Consider the following 18,563-nt stretch of genomic DNA (forward strand, 5'->3'; position numbering starts at 1 on the left):
CAATTTTTAAAAAACAAGGAGACCCTGTTACAGATATCCCAGGTTTCATCTAGGTTGGAGCATCAATGTGTGGCTCACCAACCTCACTGTGATGACATAACCCTCTACACCCCCAAGTCCACAACCTCAAGGCTGCTGGTGTAGTGACAGCAGGACAATGAGGTCACAATTATGATGTTTTCCTTCTTCAGGATGAAATCCAGCTTGTCTCATTTGGGAATGAATTAATACTCAGTCCCTGGGTTCTCTATTAGTAGTCAGAAGATACAGGTTTATGTACAGTTCTTAAAGAGGGGTTTTTCCCCCAGCCTGGTTATGTGCATGTTTCCGCCATGACCAAACTGCTTTTATTTTGGGCTATTAGACGTAATTGTAACATAGCCAAGCATTGCCATATAACATCCACACATTTCTTAGCACATGTGCTCATTTCTTTTCCCTCGGGGATTACCTTTCTGCTGTAATCTGGCCTGGAAAGGAACCTATTATTTAAATGACCTTGGCATTTTACATCACATTTCCGTCAATTATGCCTCTTGGGCTTCTTTAGCTGGGGGTGGCAGGTGGGGGAGAGAACCTCCAGTATGTTGTACAAACTGTAGAACAATGTTGCTATGAAAAATTGCACTTTAAGGAGTTACCAATATAAATGATTTTGGGACTTGTGCCAGAATCACATCTTATCGGCTCATTCTCCCTGTATGGGCATTTATAAAATTTTGCTGGCCAGCATAATGGCCCCTGGAGATGTGAACTCCTTAACATTAAGACCCTAACATCCTAGTCATAGTTGGTTTTTTTAAAATGCAGGATCCGCCAACTTTTTCATGTAGGATTGCAGTCTCTGTGTTTTGTTTCTGTATGTTTCCACAAAAGTTTAATAATCAGACATTGCTTTAGGACTGTATTTTCCAGTTATGTGTTGGAAGCTTGTGAATACAGTTGTGGAGTTGCCTTTAGAAAGCAGCACTTTTAAAACTGCAGTTATTGGAGTCCAAAGGTTCTCTTGTGGCCACCTGTGATTCTGCACGTTAACCTCTGGCAACTATACTTGCCTGCTTCTGATCTCCTTCCTTAGAGCAGTTAACTGAGCACGTGATCAGCCCAGAACATTTCTGGATAAGATATCGATTTCCCCCCAGTAAGATTTCCCATGGGTCTGTGGTTGCGTAATAAAATTGGATTGGCTGGTTGGTTGATTGATTGAGTTATGTTTCCGACCTGGCTTTGGAACTGATACCGTTTTGGTGATAATGGTGGAAGACAGAGTTATCTATTTATTTTAGTGGAAGATCTGTGTCAGGGGTTCCAGAGGAGGAAACTCCCATGAGAGGAGAAGTTGAACCTACTGGTTCAAACCAAGGCATGAAGCAACAGCCTGCTCCAATTGTTACGTGCTTTCCACTGCTAATCAGAGCCATACTGTCTCTGAACCTAGAGGATCAATATAGCCATCCAGTTATTGGGAGACCCCTTTTCCTCTCACAATTACTTTAGTAGTTTCACAGACAGGGATCATTTGGAAAGGCCTGTCCCTGGAGGTTGATGAATTCAACTGGTTTCTGACCATTCTGAAGGATTTGCCAGCTAAAATGGCACACCTGTCAAAGCCCTGGCTTTGTGGAACACAAGGATGAGTCAGGTTGTTGATGGGTCTTGACTCTTGAATCATTATCAAGATCTCAAGAATCATTATCTTGGTGCCAGTGAAGACACTTGGCTGCTGTCATTGCACCCTCGTTATACCATCCAGCAGAGCTTTTTGGGGGTAGTTCTTGGCTTTTTACATGCTGGCCAGAAACAGCAGTGGCCCACTGTGATTTGTTTGCAAAGCATTTCAAACAGGTTCCCTTCCAACGCGACAAATCTATGATAAAGTCACTTACATCCTCCAGTATATTATAGCAGATGACTCTCAGGAGGAATCCAGAACACAGTCTAGTCCTGTGTTGGAATAGTTCTAGGAGGTGATGCCTCCACTTTGGAAAGTTTTTGTGTAAACTGTTAAGATTTGTTCTGCACAGCAGCAGCTGGTGGAGGTGGCACAGATATCTCCATCGCTACGGCTAACTTGGCTACTAAACTGCCCTGACAACGTTGAGCCTGCTCAGTCCCTTAAGTGATGTAAAACAGAATGAGGTTCATGAGTTCAAGTCATTCCAATATCCCAAGATGTGTCCCCAAACACGCCGCCCTGGCAAAGAGGCTCGACTGAGGATCTCATCTTCTTGAGGGTCTTGTCTGAGACTCGCAGCAGAGAAGTCATCTTCGGGTGTACAGTAAATATTGATTCAGATCTGGTTTGTGGGCTCTGACTTCTTATCTCACATGGCTTTATCGTTCAGACTGTGATAGGTTATCTCTGTTGGAAAGCAGAAGGACCTCTGTAAATACGTGAAACTTACCTCTAAACACCATTTGAAGATCATTTACATATAACAGTCTTAGGTCAAAAGGGTTGGAGACTCCATCCTAAGTGTATGTCTGGCTGATGATATGAAGAACAGTGGGAGGAACTGGTCATGGGGAGCTCAGGGGAGAAGCTGGTTGCTTTCAGATATTTAAAGAATGGCAGGGGGTGGAAGGGATGTTTGTGGCTGGAATGAAGTGCTTATCTTACACACTTTAGATAGGATAAGAAGTAATGGCCCCAGTACCTTGATCCTAAAGTGTAAGACTAGACTGTGAACAAATACAAATGTGTGTTTAGCTCATTAAAAGAATTTTGGGAGGAATGAACTTCAAATCAATTAAAAATAAATCAAAAATAACAGAGGCATACTTCCTTGTCATACTTGTTGGTGCTTGGAAACTCTTAAAGAGTGGGCTATCTATATTCTATTGAACACAGGCTATAGTTTAGAATAGTAAAGTGATTATCAATTTCAGTAATCCTCTTCCTAAGGATTTACTGAAAAGTTTATTTGCATAAAAGTTATTATTTGCATAACATTTGTCTTTACTAAGTTGGAGTTAAGCTCCATGGGGTTCAGTGGGATTTACTCCCAAGTAAGTGTATATAGGGTTGCAGGCAAGGGTCCAAAAAATACCACATAGAAATTAGTAGTTTTGCTAATAGAGTAAAAATACCCTCTTTATAATTGGCAAAGTAAAGAAATAAAAAAGAAAGACTGAAAATGAGTAGAGGCGCTATGATGTTTTGGATTAAATGGAATGTTAAAAGTCAGATAGATCTTGCTGAGCTTTCACTATTGGCTTGGGTAATTCTTTGCTTTTTGGAATGGAAGAATCTGGTTGGCTTGTTGATTTTGAATAGACATGGAAGTCTACGGCGCATTCTGCGTCTTGACAATGATGCTGACTTTCGTCAATGCGTGGCATGTCAGAGGCCTCTATGCTCAGCCAGTTTCGGGTGCAGGGGCACAGAAGTGCCCCTAGACCAACTCAGGCTTCACCATGTTGTTGTTGTTTAGTCGTTTAGTCGTGTCCGACTCTTCATGACCCCATGGACCAGAGCACGCCAGGCACTCCTATTTTCCACTACCTCCCGCAGTTTGGTCAGACTCATTTTTGTAGCTTCGAGAACACTGTCCAACCATCTCATCCTCTGTCGTCCCCTTCTCCTTGTGCCCTCCATCTTTCCCAGCATCAGGGTCTTTTCCAGGGAGTGTTCTCTTCTCATGAGGTGGCCAAAGTATTGGAGCCTCAGCTTCATGATCTGTCCTTCCAGTGAGCACTCAGGGCTGATTTCCTTAAGAATTGATACGTTTGATCTTCTTTCAGTCCATGGGACTCTCAAGAGTCTCCTCCAGCACCATAATTCAAAAGCATCAATTCTTCGACGATCAGCCTTCTTTATGGTCCAGCTCTCACTTCCATACATCACTACTGGGAAAACCATGGCTTTAACTACACGGACCTTTGTTGGCAAGGTGATGTCTCTGCTTTTAATGATCCTGTCTAGGTTTGCCATCGCCTTTCTCCCAAGGAGCAGGCGTCTTTTAATTTCTTGACTGCTGTCACTATCTGCAGTGATCATGGAGCCCAAGAAAGTAAAATCTCTCACTGCCTCCAATTCTTCCCCTTCTATTTGCCAGGAGGTGATGGGACCAGTGGCCATGATCTTCGTTTTTTTGATGTTGAGCTTCAGACCATATTTTGCGCTCTCCTCTTTCACCCTCATTAAAAGGTTCTTTAATTCCTCCTCACTTTCTGCCATCAAGGTTGTGTCATCTGCATATCTGAGGTTGTTGATATTTCTTCCAGCAATCTTAATTCTGGCTTGGGATTCATCCAGCCCAGCCTTTCGCATGATGAATTCTGCATATAAGTTAAATAAGCAGGGGGACAATATACAGCCTTGCCGTACTCCTTTCCCAATTTTGAACCATTCAGTTGTTCCATATCCAGTTCTAACTGTAGCTTCTTGTCCCACATAGAGATTTCTCAGGAGACAGATGAGGTGATCAGGCACTCCCATTTCTTTAAGAACTTGCCATAGTTTGCTGTGGTCGACACAGTCAAAGGCTTTTGCATAGTCAATGAAGCAGAAGTAGATGTCTTTCTGGAACTCTCTAGCTTTCTCCATAATCCAGCGCATGTTTGCAATTTGGTCTCTGGTTCCTCTGCCTCCTCGAAATCCAGCTTGCACTTCTGGGAGTTCTCGGTCCACATACTGCTTCACCATATATATGTGCAAAAACTGCTGTCCACATTACACATAAAAGTGGACCAAAGATGGCATCAGCCCATGCGATGTACTCAAAGTATCTTATCCAGCCATCTGATGGCTCCTTAGATATGTTTTGCCACCATGCTTGAAGCGTCCAGTAAACCAAATTAATAAGAACATGCTGTTCTGAGTAAGCAAACTGTGCTGATCCCTAGGATAGAGTAGGACAGTTCATTCTTAACTATTCTTATCTATTCCTCATAACAATTCCCCCCGCCCAACAATTCTAGTCAAGGCTAAAATACTTATCCCATTTGTGCAGCCCCCTGCCCCGCCCCTCCCCGGCCAGCCCACATTTACTCTATGGGTTTGTGTTTTTTAATCCACTGTGTTAATATGTACAGTTTTTGATTCTTTTTAAAGAAATAGATTCCTCCCCCCTCCAAAAAAAACCCACACCCTCTAATGCTCTGGAGGAACATATGAAAGAGAAATTAAAGGCGTGGAACTTAGCTCTGCCTGCCTGCCTGCCTGCCTGCCTGCCTGCTGGAAGCAAGGGAGTTGAGACTATAGCCTCCAGCATTCAGAAAGACCTTGCCTGAAGACAAAGGCAAAGCTGGAGATTACTTGAGTAATACTTAGAAAAGCTAACAGTGTGTGTGTGTGTGTGTGTGTGTGTGTGGTGTTCTTTCTCACAGGCAGGCGTCTGAAATGTATAAATCCATCTCTATTAAATTCCAAGTTCCATTCACCAGCCTGCATAACTCAGTTGGTTAAAGCGTGGTGCTGGTTGCAGGTTAGAGCCCTGTATGGAGCAGCTGCATTGCAGGGGATTGGACTATAGATAATCCTCAGGGTCCCTTCCAACTCTACAATTCTGTGATTACTTAAGCATCCCAAAATATGGAACGTAAATGTGTCAATGTACGTGGAAGCAGTCAGGACAGCAGTCAAGAAGATAAACTTAGTCACACAGAGAGGGAACAGCTACCAGAAAAAGATTCAGCATGAGAGAGAGAGAGAGAGAGAGAGAGAGAGAGAGAGAGAGAGAGAGAGAACACACACACACACACAGAAGGGTCAGAGAAAGTTAGGAATGAAAGAAAGCCTGTTTAAATAAAGCTATTTGTTGTATAATACTACTGCCTGATCCTTAATGATAAGGGGTGGGGGTTATTGGTTTGTTTTTGTTTCATTATGTATTTTGTTTTCTTGTTTTATAGTTTTTCTGTTGTGATCTTCGTGTGAAGGGTGATATATAAATTTAATAAATAACGGAAACTGTGAAAACAGTCCTTTTACCTGTATGGTGGTACTCACCGATATGAAGTACTGTCACGAAATTTCTCCCCATCCCTTCATTCAATGCCAAAAGGGGCATTTTGTAACTAGATAGTTACATAAGCTGAAGAATTTCCTGAGGGACAGCTTTTCATATGATATTTCTATCATATGAGCCCCCCCCCCCCCGTTTGGCCCCGTGAAGCATTGACCTTATGGCAATCCTGTTCCCTTTCATTTGCACCTGATCTGTTTGCCTCATGTTCCTAGCAGGATATCACATGCAAAATGCATAGAGCTCACTGCCTTCCTCTTCTCCTTGTCCGTGCCAAGTCTGAAAAGCACTTCTCAAGACAAATATCTTTTTCAGAGCCGGTCACGCTATGCTGGGGCACACAGCTCTCTATTATCCCTCAGACAGATTTGCCTGGGAGCATTCGAAGGGGGAAGATGGAGGGATAAAATATCTCTTGCTATGAAATGGTAGGTTTTCAGCACAAGATAAATGATGCTTGCCATACCAGCAATGAGGATGCTAGCTACAACCAAGGTCTCAGAAAAGTACCGGGACACAGAAGACAGTCCTTTAAACTCCCCAAACAGCACATGCTTCTCTTTAGATGTCTGGGTCATAAGAAGAGCCCCACTGGATTCTGACCCACCCAGTCCAGCATCCTGTTTTCCAAAGTAGCCAGCCAGGTGCTTCAGGGGTGCCCTTGTATAAGCAGGGCTTGAAGGCAACAACCATCTCCTGTTGATGCTCCCCAGTAACAAGTACAGTGGTACCTCGGGTTACAGATGCTTCAGCTTACAGATGCTTCAGGTTACAGACACTGCTAACCCAGAAATAGTACCTTGTGTTAAGAACTTTGCTTCAGGATGAGAACAGAAATCATGCTCCAGCGGTGCCCATTAGCTAAAGTGGTGCTTCAGGTTAAGAACAGTTCCAGGTTAAGAACGGACTTTGCTTTTCTTTTTTTTTTTTAAATAATTTTTATTGGGTTTTTACATTTTATAACAACAGACACACACACAAAGACAAAGACAAACAAACACACAAATACAATTACATACCCTAAGTTTCTTTACCCACTTTCATTGACTTCCCCCCACCCCCTCCTCTTACATCCCAATTCCAAAATTAATTCAGCAAGTTCTTACCTAACCTCTTAAAGATATTCACATTGCTTTTAAAAATTAAAATCTTTTGTTTATCTGTATTCAACTATCCAATTCTCTTATAATCATTAACTTCTTTTTTTTTTTAAGGTCGATCTAACTTCCCGGACTTTGCTTTTCATTTCAGTCCTGGAGGTTTTGTTAAACATGATTAGAAAGGACCAGTTGGTTAAAGGAGTTCAGGTCGGAGTCAGACACTACAAACTAAGAGCATTTGCAGATGACCTAGTATTGACCCTGCAACAGCCAGACACTAGTACCAAAAGAGTATTAGAATTAATTGAGATATTTGGTCAAGTAGCAGGATTTAAATTGAACAAACAAAAAACGAAAGTGCTGGAAAAAAAATTAACAATGGAGGAAAGAGAGAGATTTCAGAATGAAACAGGTTTGGAAATAACGAAAAAAGTGAAATACCTGGGGATAAACTTAACATCTAAGAATGTGAATTTATTTAAGGATAATTATGAAAAATGTTGGTTAGAAGTAAAGAAAGATCTAGAAATATGGTCAAGGTTGAGACTTTCCTTGTTAGGCCGAATTGCTACTATTAAGATGAATGTATTGCCTAGAATGTTATTTTTATTTCAGACGTTGCAGATCTTGGACAAGATGGACTGTTTCAAGAAGTGGCAGAAAGATATATCAAAATTTGTCTGGCAGGGCAAAAAGCCCAGAATAAAATTTAAGATCTTAACTGATGCAAAAGATAGAGAGGGGTTTGCCCTGCCGGACTTAAGACTTTATTATGAATCGGCAGCTTTCTGCTGGCTGAAACACTGGCTACTTCTTGAGAACACAGACATTTTGGATCTGGAAGGGTACGATAATAACTTTGGCTGGCATGCATACTTATGGTACGATAAGGCAAAGGTTTATAAAGGTTTCAAAAATCATATTGTTAGGAAAGCATTATATAATGTTTGGATCCGATATAAAGATCTGTTGGAAAGTAAAACTCCCAGGTGGCTGTCACCAATGGAAGCCAAGGAGGTGAAAAAACTTAATATGGATTCTAAATGGCCAAAATATTGTGAAATCTTAGAACATGATGGTGAAAGAGTTAAACTTCAGAGTTATGAGAAATTAAAGTCCAAAGTTCGAGATTGGTTGCACTATCATCAGATAAATGAGACATTTAAACAGGATAGGAAAATAGGATTTCAGAAAGAGAGGTCAAAATTAGAAACAGAACTGTTAGAACCCAATACTAAGAATTTGTCAAGAATGTATAATTTGCTGTTGAAATGGAATACACAGGATGAAACGGTGAAATCAGCTATGATTAAATGGGCACAAGACATCGGTCATGACATTATGTTTGCTGACTGGGAACAGTTATGGACCACTGGTGTTAGATTTACCGCATGTAATGCTTTGAAAGAAAACATAATGAAAATGATCTATAGGTGGTACATGACCCCAGTCAAGCTTGCAAAAATCTATCATTTGCCCAATAATAAATGTTGGAAATGTAATGAGACTGAAGGTACTTTTTACCACCTTTGGTGGACCTGCCCGAAGATTAAAGCTTTTTGGGAAATGATCTATAATGAAATTAAGAAAGTCCTTAAGTGGACCTTTCCTAAGAAACCTGAGGCTTTTCTCTTGGGCATGGTTGGCCAATTGGTGTTAAAGAGGGACAGGATTTTTTTTATGTATGCTACCACAGCAGCAAGAATTCTTCTGGCAAAGTATTGGAAGATGCAAGAACTACCTACTCTGGAAGAATGGCAAACAAAGGTGACGGACTTTATGGGACTGGCTGAGATGACTGGCAGAATCCGCGACCAGGGGAAGGAGACAGTGGAAGAGGACTGGAAGAAATTTAAAATATATCTTAAAAACTGTTGTAAAATTGAGGAGTGTTAAGATGTCAAGGGGTAAGAAGCAGAGAATTACAGCTGTAATTAACAAATTAAAGAAAACTTAATGAAAAGGAATTATAGATAAATTGACTAAAGGGTTGCTAAAGAATCGTAAAACAAGGATGCAGTGATGGGGAGGTATGGGGAAGTCGAAGGAAAGAAGGTGCATGAAAATAAGATTATGAAGTTATACATGTTTAAATGTTTTGTATGTTTTTGTTTTGTGTTTCGCTTGTCTTTATTATGTGTTTGGAAAATGAATAAAAATTATTATAAAAAAAAAAAGAACAGACTTCCAGAACGAATTAAGTTCTTAACCCGAGGTACCACTGTATATGCTAACTCTCATGAACCTGGAGTTAGCATATACAGTGGTACCACGGTTCTTGAACATCTCTATCGATGAACATTTCGGAACCTGAATGCCTAAAACCCGGAAGTAAATGCTTCCGTTTTTGAACGTGCCTTAGAAGTTGAATGGCTTCCACTGCATGTTTTTCAATTTTCTCAACTGAATTTGCATACATTTGGTTTTCGAACGTTTCGGAACTCGAACGGTCTTCGGGAACGGATTACGTTTGAGAACCCAGGTACCACTGTAACCATAATGACTAATGGCCATTGAAAGACTGAGAGCCACTACCGCAGCCAATGGCCTGGCAGTTAGGGCAGAAGGTGGGTGGGCTGATGAGAACCTGTGAGTTTTTAGGAGATACAGAATAGTAATGGGAACTGAATCTAGAGAATGCTCAAGGATGGGAGAGAAGCCTCCTGCCCTCCAGATGTTTTGGACTACAACTGCCTTTATGTCAGGGACTGGGCAGAGGAGGAAGACCGCCTCCCCAGCCTGACCCTCCAGGGTGGAGGAAGAGGAAGACAGTAGAGATTGACAACAGGGGTTTGAGGGAGGTCACAGCTCAGAGGCAGATGAGGGGGAAAGCTGGGAAATGATGGGAGAGGAGGAAGAGGCAGAGCAGCTGGCTGACATGTTGTCACTGGAAAGCATTCCAGGCCCTCCATCTCCCAGAACCCAGCGAGCCTTAAAAGTAGGAGAGCAAAGAGCTCAAAGGCAGAGGGCATGTAGCAGCACCCATAGAAGTGATGAATGAGGAAGTGGGAGAGACGGGGGGGTGGGGTGGAGATTCACTCAGCACAACGCCATTATCCAAGAGGCTGGGTTCTATAGCCTCTCTCTGTAAAGACTGAAATAAAAAAGGACTGTAAGAAACTTTTCCTTGTCTTTATACTTTCCTGGGCAACCAGCCAGGAGCCACTGACAGCACCCTGACCCTTTAGTTCCAGTGGCCTACTGCCATACTGGCTGGGGCTGATGGAACCTGTGCTCCAAAACATCTGGAAGGCTAGCAGAGACTGGTGCAGAGCCTTGCAGCCAATCGCATTACAAAATCTAAGCAGCTACCCCGGCCCTGCAATCTCCACTGCTGCTCTCATGAACAGAACATAAGATCTATTCCTTTCTGTCCTACTATGCCACTCAAAATACCACTGGACTCATTTGCAACACAAGGGCTGGAAATTGAGCCAAGAGTTCAGCATTTCAATACAATGTTTTGTAAGCCTTCTATATAGTGCAGTAGAGAAAGGATAGGGAACCTGTGGCACTCTCTCCATATTGTTGACCTCCAGCTCCCATTAGCCCCAACCAGCATGGTGTGTGCTTAGAAGTGATGGGAGTTGTGGTCCACCAACATCTGGAGGGCTGCAGCTTCTGCAGCCCTGGGACAGACAGAATCCTTCCTCCTCTTTCATATACTTACATATTACTTTCTAGGAAAGCAAATGCACGTTGTTGTTGTTGTTTAGTTGTTTAGTCTTATCTGACTCTTCATGACCCCATGGACCAGAGCACGCCAGGCACTCCTGTCTTCCACTGCCTCCCTCAGTTTGGTCAAACTCATGCTGGTAGCTTTGAGAGCACTGTCCAACCATCTCGTCCTCTGTCGTCCCCTTCTCCTTGTGCCCTCCACCTTTCCCAACATCAGGGTCTTTTCCAGGGAGTCTTCTCTTCTCATGAGGTGGCCAAAGTATTGGACCCTCAGCTTCAGGATCTGTCCTTCCAGTGAGCACTCAGGGCTGATTTCCTTAAGAATGGAGAGGTATGATCTTCTTGCAGTCCATGGGACTCTCAAGAGTCTCCTCCAGCACCATAATTCAAAATTCAGCATAATTCAGCAAATGCATACTGGAGAACAAAATACAGAATATTTTGTCTTCCAGAACCCAGAAAAACCAGAGGGTGTTTCTTGTTTCTTTCTCTCTTTTTGGCTTTCATGTTGTGTCTATGAAAGACGGAATTTTACAGGCACAGATGGCATGACAGTTTTGCAGACATTGTTCTCGTGTTGAAACAGCTTGTTGGTTTTGCTACGAGATAAGATTTCCTTTTACTACCACTGCAGTGTGCAAATGTAAACATTTCAGGTGGTTACTAAGCAAAACAATGGTGAAGTTTTGGGCAAAAGGACAGTCATATTTCTCTGTATCTGACAAACAAAGCCATTCTTCAGAGTTGATCTAGTGTAACTAGGGACTCCAGCTTGAACAAAGGTCCAACTTCTTTTGCCAAGAAACTGGATCTCATACATTGCAATCCCATGCAGGGTTACTCAGAAGTAAGTACTACTGTGCTCAATGGTGCAAACGTTCCCATACGCAAGTGTGCAGAAGATTGCAGCCTTCGATGCTTTTTGGCAAGAACGCCATTAAAACGAACAAGGTCTGGAATGGTTAAGCAATTTAAATATATTGTGGAAACCCTGCTTTCTCAAATTCTTTTACTTGATCTAGCAGAGCAGACACAGGGCGGTCCCTCATTCTGTTTATAGATTGAGGCCTCTCTTGTATCTCTTCATACAGACCCAGACTGCTAGCACTTGTACAAAACAATAATTTTCAATGAATTTCAACCCATTCTATACCTAAATTTGAAGTGTGAGGGGGGAGCACACCTGCACTGATTCAGAGTGTGATGAACTTCACTGGGCAAGTAGAGGGAGTTCATCTCCCACATCTGGGATTAAAGGAAGCACTTCCGGGTCAGAGGGCACTGTTTCCAAACAGGGCTAGCCCAAGACATTTTGATTCCTGGAATGGAACAACAAATGCCTCAACCCAAATCAAGATGGTTTGCAAACAGGGTAGCCATTTATTCATAATCAGAGAAGGGAGTGCAGATTTGCATATTTTTTCATAGACAGATGCAAATCTAGAGATACTTGCTATAATTAAGATTTTAAAAATGCAGTAAATCTCACCATAGTGGGAGTAGACTGTGATTGGATGCTCAGTGTGCTGTCTATGTCCTGACGGATACATTCAGGGGCGCTGCTCACCATTCTTACACAAGGTGGTTAGATTGGTCTCAACTTGGGCCAGGGTCTTTTTAGTACTGGCCCCGACTTGGTGGAACCCTCTGTCACAAGAGACTAGGGCCCTGTGGGACTTGACATCTTTCCGCAGGGCCTGCAAGACAGAGCTGTTCCACCTGGCCTTTGGTTTGGACTCAGTCTGACCCTTATGTTTTCCTCCCCTTATGGTTTTGATCTATGGGCTACATTTAAAATGAGGCTGCATTTTAAATTGCATTTTAACCTGTATTTTAAATTGGTTCCCCCCCCCATTATGTTTTTTCTGTAATTTTTACTGTTGTTAGCCAACCTGAGCCTTGCTCGGGCCAGGGAAGGCAGGGTATAAATCATAAGAATAAGAATAAGAATTATTATTATCTTTCAAACAGCCTTGGGCCAGATAGCCCTTCAAAGAAAGAACTGTCTTCTGTAAAGTAGGACACCCAGCAACCCTCTTTCCAGAATTGGAAGTGGAAAGGGGGAAAAGAATATTCTAGCCCAAGACTCAGAACACCCAAGCCATAGCATTCTACATGGCACTCCTGCATTGCATAACAGTCCCCGGACATATTAGATTTGTAGCAGGGGGGCATGCCCTAAATGCAAGGGAGACTGAAACGCAGCTCCTCAAACATAGCTTGCTGTTCTCTGAATGGAGTTCTGAAGCCTGCCTTTTTCAATGGCCTGGCCTAGGTCAGTTGCAGTCATTAAGAAAGGCATGATCTCATGCTGAGGGAGTTCTGTCTGATCAGTTTAGCGCATAAGGTTTCAGCACAGAAAAAGCTTGACCTGCTCTAAATTGGAAGTGTATAAAGGCATCCCAGGGATTGTATTTAACAGAAAAAGCTGTTGAAGAAGAAGAAGAAGAAGAAGAAGAAGAAGAAGAAGAAGAAGAAGAAGAAGAAGAAGGAGGAGGAGGAGGAGGAGGAGGAGGAGGAGGAGGAGGAGGAGGAGGAGAAAAGTTACATAGCAGCAGCAGATCTCCTGTCTTGTAACTCACAGAACTCTAGCCTAATGGTTGCCATTAATCTGATTTGAACTGATTTTACAATGAACTGATTTTAGAACGTTGTATCATTTTACTGTCGTTAGCTGTTCTGAGCCCGGCTTCGGCTGGGGAGGGCGGGATATAAATAAAATATTATTATAAATATTCTACAGCCTTTTAAATATGTTTATGGGAGGGGGACTATTGTTTTCTTGTTTCTGTTTATTTGTGCTTTTATCTTGTATTTTTGTCTTGTGAACCACCCTGAGATCTGTTTATGAAGGCCAGTATATAAGACAAACAAGCAAACAAACAAATACATAATCAAGTCCGGGCCTCCAGAGCAGGAGAAAAGAAGCTTGCTCCATCTTCAATGTGGCAGCCCTTTAGATATTTGAAGATGGCCATCATATCACCTCTCAGTCTCCTCTTCTGCAGGCTAAACATACCCTCAACTGTTCCTCATAAGACTTTGTTCACAGACACTTTATCATCTCGGCTGCTCACCTCAGTCCATGCTCCATCCTAATTCCATCATGGGCAAGAAATCCCATGGAGAACCCTTCCCCTCTGTTGACTTTTGTGAGTGGGGAGATTTAGCTTGAAAGTCAATCATTTGCTTAACAGCCATCTGCCAGCTTTCCTAGCAGGAGAAATCGACTGCAGTGAACGTCAGAAAATCTGAAGCTAGCTGTGTACAAAGAGCTGAACGCATGGCTTCGTTGGGTGGACTGTTGGGCATAACTTGTAGGTGGCATCTCAACCCTGTGCAGTTTGTTAAACAATCAACAGTGATGGCTTCCTCGTATTGTTTAAATAAACCTCGGAAATCTATTTGTTTGCTGCATCTGACATTATGCCACAGAAGGCAAATTGCAACTGAGTTCTTCAGTGTGCAGCAGAAATAAAATGAGAGTCACAGCTGTGGGTGTGGCAGCTGTGCAGTGATTGTGAACATAAGAATGTAAGTCAAGGCTGCTGGATCAGGCCAAGGGTCCATCTAGTTCAGCATCCTGTTCTCATGGTAGCCAATCAGATGACTGCCGGAAGCTGGGAAGCTAGGTATGAACACACCAGCAATCTGCTCACATGCAATTCCTAGAAATTGATATTCAGAGGCATGATGTCTCTCTGATAATTTCGGTGGGACAGAGCCATTGTGGCTAGTAGCCCTTGGGTAGCCTTGTGCTCCATGAATTATCCATGTCTAATCCATCCAAGTTGTCTAAAGCCATCCAAGCTGGTCACCATCACAGCCTTGCGTGAGAGTTCCATAGTTTTGCTATGGACACAGGAAGAGTTTGTTCCAAAATGATCAAGACGTCAACTGCAGTGGGCATTGGCTTCATTTCGCCCCTGCTCCCCATACCCTCTTGAGGTTTGCCAGAATCCGAGCATCCTCAGGGCTGATGCAAGGGCAAGAGCTTGATGGCCTTGGTTAAGCAAGGGTGAGTGCTAGCAAAATATAGTATCGGTGATGTGCATTTTATGAACATCTGGCATCTATTTCTGAGCTGCCGTTCTGCCTGCTGAGAAGTGAGGGTAAAAATTGGGAATATTGGGCAAAGCAATAAAAGAGTGAGAGGTCAAGCCAACCTCCCACAGCTCTGAAACCCTACCTAAATTCCAAGAGCTTGCAGGTAATCTGTGCCAATTTATTATCGTTGTTTTGGACCAAGGGGCTGCATAGCTGCCTTTCACCCCAAACTTTGTGCTTTGGAACTGGAGTTGATTCCTGTGTAAGACAGGGCCTAAACTGATTTTCCCCCAGTCACTTAGACTTGTACAGTCTAAGTAGATATAGATACAGATATAGATAGATATAGGTATAGGTATAGATGTGCCAGAACTCACCATCTGTCCTCCCTTTGTTCTCTTATAATGGCAGTGGAGCCACCTGAGAGGTGCCTGAACTGAGTTCTGGTGAGTTCCAGTTGAAAAAAATCAGTTGTCACCAGTAAGCAAAAGAGAATTTGGTGGTGAGAAAAGCTCAGTTTAGACAAAATACAGAGCATGTCAGAAAATTAAAAAATGACAAAAATCAACAGTTTGGTAAACACAGAATAAATTGAACATTACCAAAAAAATAAAATTTAGATCATGTAGATTTCAAAACCGAAAAAGAAAGTATAATTGTCATTTCAGGCCATTTCAAAATGGCTTCAACCATGTGGTTGCCTGACTACCACATTAGAAATAAAGGGGAGTTGCTCATCATCATAGGGATGCTTGAGAAATTAGAGCTTTGGAAGTTCCTGTACAAATGACTGGTTTACAGGACAGCTAGCCAGTGTGCAAGCTTCGATGATTTGCAAAAACTGAGAATTGCCCTCTGGAAGCTACCCGTGTCAAGCTGGCCAACATAAGCCTCTCTGCCAATGGACAACTCTGGTAGGAGCTATGATGGATTTGGGCTCGTGGAAAGACTTCAGCTTTGAGTCTGTTTTCATGTGAGACCATGCGTGAATCTGCTTTTGTGTTTCTGTGTTTGAGTCTGTGTTTCTTGTATGAACAAACGTGTGTATTAGAGAGACAGGCTGTAACTCGGTGACTGGGCACAGGATCATAAAAACATAAAAGTATGAAAGCCCTGCTGGTTCAGACCAAAGGCCTATCTAGCCCCACAGATGCCTATGGGAAGTTCACAAACAAGACCCCTTTCCAGCCTGTTATTCCTCAGCAACTGGTGTTCAGAGGCAGTTTACCTCTGATCCCGAAGGGGCCATAAAGCCATCATGACAAATAGCCATTGCTAGCCTCATTCATCATGAATTTATCTAACTCTCTTTTAATACCACTTAGGTTTGTGGCCATCACCACATCTTGGCGCAGCAAATTCCACTGACTAACAGTGTGCTGTGTGGAAAAAAACCAGTGCTGCTTTTTTCAGGGGGTACTCGAGGGTATGCAGTACCAGCACCTCTTTTTGTTGTTAAAAAGTGTGGCACTTACGGTAACAACTCCATGGTGAGTACCACAGAGCCGTAGCTACAGGAGGGTTAGCCAGGTTTTTTGCCCCAGGTGAAACCTGCAGAGGGCCGCCATTGAGGCTCCCAGTCTGCATGTGTATGTGTGCAAATATGCATTGTGGGTACCAAATTGGGTCTTTGACCAGTGTGAAATAAAGCCTGATTTCACCCCTGAGTACCAGCACTTATTTTTCTAGAAAGAAAAAATAAAAAGCACTGCCTTAAACTGACCTGAATCTTCCACTGCACAGCTTCACTGGGTGAATTACTGGCAGCCCCTGCTTGTTATATCATGTCTGCAGAGCTAGAAGCCAAAATACACCACGGTACTTTGCAGGAAGGAGTATTCCTAGAAGTTGTTTGTTGCCTGGCAGAGATGACAGATTCTACATCCAAATAAAATAAAATAAAATAGACTTGTCTGTTGCTCGGGATAATAAGACTTTGTTTCCAACGGCTGCCCTCTGGAACGATCGCAGTGCCCCCTTCGTTAGCAGCGTGGAGGGAATAGGCCTGGGTGGCGATAGAATTTTCTTCCCCGCGATCCCAAGTACCTAAATTCTAAAGCTCTTTTATAGCTTTTCACTTCACTGACCTCGCCTTGTGTTTCTCTGTCTGTTCATGCATTATGCATCCCTAATTCCAAGCACCATATGAGGCTTCACTGTAATGTGAGTAATCCCATGGGAACCATCGACATAGGTATCTTTAATAGGGGACGGTTCCTTTTTTTCATATAACCGTGAGCGCCAAACCAAACTCCCCAAGTGGACGATGAGGTGACTTTCCTTTGTCTGCCCCCAGCCATAAAAGCTTGCTGATGCTAATACGTCTCCAGTGCTGTCCGTCAGTGCCTAGAGCCCTTTGACCTGCACAGCAAGGGGGAAACCCTCCCAACCATGCCCAACAATCCATCGGAAGTGTAGGGGAAAGGGAAGAGGCTCAGTAGTAGGGAGCAGGCATTGCCTGAAGAAGGTCCAGGTTCCATCCTATCTGAAATCTTGCAAGCCTTGGCCAGTCAGTATAGATCAGTGGTTCCCAATTGCTGGTTCCCCAGGAAGTCTGCGGCCATGTCACCCTTCACATAAAAAAACTACCATGGAGATATCAAAATACCTCCTGCTCTTGAGGGTAGGACTCGAGGCAATGGCTTCAAGTTACAAGAAAGGAGATTCTGACTAAACATCGGGAAGAACTTTCTGACAGTAAGAGCTGTTCAGCAGTGGAACAGACTCCCTTGGGAGATGGTGGACTCTCCTTCCTTGGAGGTTTTTTAAGCAGAGGTTGGGTGAACATCCATCTGTCAGGGATGCTTTAGCTGAGATTCCTGCATTCCAAGGTGTTAGACCAGATCACCCTTGGGGTCCCTTCCAATTCTAAGATTCTATTATTCCATGAAAAGTCCATGGCTTGGCTTTTGAAAAACAGGGCATTTGCAGTACTTAGCTAATTGGGAACCACTGGTGTACAGTGGTACCTTGGTTTACAAACAGCCCTGTTAACAAACTACAGTGGTACCTTGAGTTAAGAACTTAATTCGTTCTGGAGGTCCGTTCTTAACCTGAAACTGTTCTTAACCTGAGGTACCACTTTAGCTAATGGGGCCTCCCGCTGCTGCCGCGCGGCCACCGCATGATTTCTGTTCTCATCCTGAGGTAAAGTTCTTAACCCGAGGTACTATTTCTGGGTTAGCGGAGTCTGTAACCTGAAGCGTCTGTAACCTGAAGCGTCTGTAACCCGAGGTACCACTGTATTCGGTTTACGAACTACGCAAAACCGGAAGTAGTGTTCTGGTTTGTGAACTTTACCTCAGTCTACAAATGGAAGCCGAACGGTGGAAGGGCACCAGCGGTGGGAGGCCTTATTAGGGAAAGTGCACCTCGGTTTAAGAACGGCTTTGGTTTAAGAACGGACTTCAGGAACAGATTAAGTTTGTAAACCAAGGTACCACTGTAGATGATATTGACAGAGATGGACACATGGTCTCAGTCTCTCAATCAGCTTCCTTTGCTTCTGTGAGAAGACTGCAATTTGCACCATGTCAAATGTGTTGCCTTTATCAGTGTCCTTGGTGCTTTTGTGCAGGCACAGACATTTAGTGGCATGTGGCGTCCTAGTAATGGACCTGCCGCTTTCGTAATTCTTGTGGGACTCCACTGTTTCAAGTTCCCATGAATGCATAGGGGGTACATTGATGCGCAGAACTGAAGGGGGGACTGAATGGAGTTCTCAATTATATGGGACACCAACACAGATGGGGAAAGTGCCTCCCTTCTA

At 43.2% G+C, this 18,563-nt stretch overlaps 1 long non-coding RNA gene across 1 annotated transcript in view; it reads right to left on the minus strand.

Annotated features, from left to right (window-relative positions):
- LOC309337510 overlaps window positions 1–15,188 on the minus strand; it is a 161,880-nt gene extending 146,692 nt beyond the window's left edge. The window contains exon 1 of the long non-coding RNA XR_014154375.1: window positions 15,172–15,188. This is a non-coding gene — a long non-coding RNA (uncharacterized lncRNA). The remainder of the gene's footprint in view (window positions 1–15,171) is intronic.
- Window positions 15,189–18,563: the final 3,375 nt, after the last annotated feature.

Source organism: Podarcis erhardii (assembly GCF_964252035.2).
Source record: "Podarcis erhardii genome assembly, chromosome: 2".
NCBI lineage: Eukaryota > Metazoa > Chordata > Lepidosauria > Squamata > Lacertidae > Podarcis > Podarcis erhardii.